The 2,463-nt window shown below is 30.2% G+C and overlaps 1 protein-coding gene across 1 annotated transcript in view; it reads right to left on the bottom strand.

Annotated features, from left to right (window-relative positions):
- LOC102671071 (solute carrier organic anion transporter family member 74D-like) overlaps positions 1 to 2,463 on the bottom strand; it is a 28,298-nt gene that overhangs the window by 8,533 nt on the left and 17,302 nt on the right. The window contains exon 2 of the mRNA XM_031510991.1: positions 1,819 to 1,828. The gene's annotated coding sequence lies outside the window, so the exon portion shown is untranslated. The remainder of the gene's footprint in view (positions 1 to 1,818; positions 1,829 to 2,463) is intronic.

Below are 2,463 nucleotides of genomic sequence, written 5' to 3'. Positions count from 1 at the left end.
TTTTTTTTTTTTTTTTTTTTTTTTTTTTCTAGAATTTTCGAACATAACCTCGCAATTCGATTTTTCCTGTTGTACAATTTTCACGTGATATCGAGGATACAGAGGTATAATTAAAAAATACAAGCTTAACTTTTCGTTCTGTTTAATAGGCGATCAACAGTGTTGATAACTCAAACAGTTTCGGCAACCTTGAGCCACGAAAAATGGAAAGCGTTACGAAACCGATTATTATCACGGTCAGCCCGATAATTAAAAAAGCGACATTACCAACCGAGCTAGAGAACTCTGGATGCACGTGCCTTGTTCTTACGGTAACGCGTCTTATATTTCTGCCTTAATGCGTAACGTCTTCTTAAGAAGACGACAATAGAGACGAGGAATGCATAACGTATACGTATATAATAACTTGTAACAAAGTCACTGTTCCTTTACATTGCATTTAACACAATTCGTTTCGAGCCATTTTCGCGGTTCGGCCACAACGATTTAAATAACGAATTCGCGTCAATGTCGTTGGAACGCAAGTCATCATTGAGTAATTTTGGCGTGACTTGTAGGAAATACCGTCTGACGTTCGTATGCTTGTTCTCAAACGCATGTCAAGACATTATGCTTGTTGACAAAAATTTAAAATCTACGATAAGACGGCAATAAATTAGTACATACGGTCTCATCTTGTCACTGAAAACGAATGAAACGAACGTTTCTCCCGTCTCTTTTCTTTCTTTTTTTTCGTTAATTTTGTTCTTCACTTACAACAAAATTATTTTACGACGCGCAAAGTTTAATTGTATCGGGATAAAAAAGTTGCACATAAAAATAATTACCCGTGGAATATGCGTGCAACTTTTAATCGAAACTATATGTTTTTGAATGTTTGGGAAAAGTAAAGTCGTAAGTAAATAATTCTTACGATAAATTCAATAAATTGATAGATTACGCTTTCTGAGATTTTTCCAAATAATACCATTGACGTAATTGTGAGATTTTTTTTTAATCTAAAATAGAAATAGACTATATAGAATTATAAGAAAATTTTATACGATTTCTTTATCTGTTTCTTTATTCGAAGGATTTAAGTATTCCATGATATTCTAATTTCGCTTGAACTGATGTGGAATACAATGATAAAATAATAAAACGATGGGTTTTGGAATTACTAAAATCAAAAATTACCTTTTTTAGTAAATTCTAATTGACTCATTATTATTTCATCATCGATTTAGATTTCAAAATTACAATTTCATTATTGGAAAATCAAAATCAAAAATTGAACGATATCGACAAAAATTTGATTTTATATATAAGTAAATAGAACTTGAAATATTCTTGAAAACTGGATCGCTATTATCTGCTATTATCTATTATCGATTTAGATTTAAAAATTACAATTTAAAATTATCGAAATCAAAAATTGAACGATATTTTGAATATATAATATTAATTTTTTTTTACCTAAGATTCAGCTTGAATTTTATTTTAATTATATTTCAAAATATTTTTAATTTTCAATTGAATCGTCTGCCATCGATTTAAACTTCAAACACTATATAATTTCATTATCAGAGAATTACTGAAACTGAAAAATTTAATTATTTATAATATATACATGAACAAATATTATCTGCTATTAAACTCGAAAATTACAATTTAAAATTATCAAAAATCAAAAATCGTGGATGTTTGACAATTTTGAATAAACACAAGAGTTGATCGGATCGCGGCCGCGTCACAATAATAACAATTCGTATTGCGCGAGTAAATTAAGAGGCAAGGGCTTGGATAGTCTACTAATAGGTTGACAAATTTCGTTAGAACGCGCTCAACGCTACAACCCACTTGCGTCGCTAAATTACGCAGCATTCGTAGAATAGAAGAATCAAGGCCGGACGAGCTGCATTAGAATCATTATTATTACCATAGTTAATGCTAATCGCCGTTTTTCTTCGAGGGCGAATGGCCTTTTATTCGTAACGCCATTTTACAAATATGCGATCAAATTTATGCGTACGAATCTGTTCGTACAGTATAGATAGATAGATCAATTTAATATAAATATTCATTCACATTTGTTTCTTTCATTGGATAAGTGAACTTTTGTATTTATATTTATTACGAAACTTTGTATAGTTGTTTATAAAGAAAGATTATCTTTCGAATAAGGCTTAGTATCGTTTGTTTCGTTCGATCGAGAGATATCGCGAGTTTTAACGTATTATGTAAGTAATCTATATTCTAGAAATATTAATTTATTCCCCAATTCTTTATTCTCGCTTACGTTGCGCCGTGTATTGTAAATCTTTCACGTGATATTGGATACAATACCGTGTATTGCAATTTATCTGCTGACAGTTCTCCACGCAAAAGTTATATATAATCTTGTATGCAAACATTCGAAACACGTAATTTATCTATAAATTTTAATTGATCATATACAATGTATTATATTCATTTCGATCTTAC

The sequence above is a fragment of the Apis dorsata genome, unplaced genomic scaffold, assembly GCF_000469605.1.
Source record: "Apis dorsata unplaced genomic scaffold, Apis dorsata 1.3 scaffold_270, whole genome shotgun sequence".
NCBI classification, from domain to species: domain Eukaryota; kingdom Metazoa; phylum Arthropoda; class Insecta; order Hymenoptera; family Apidae; genus Apis; species Apis dorsata.
Note: the sequence above shows the minus strand (reverse complement) of the source record. Positions and strands in the feature narration are given on the sequence as shown.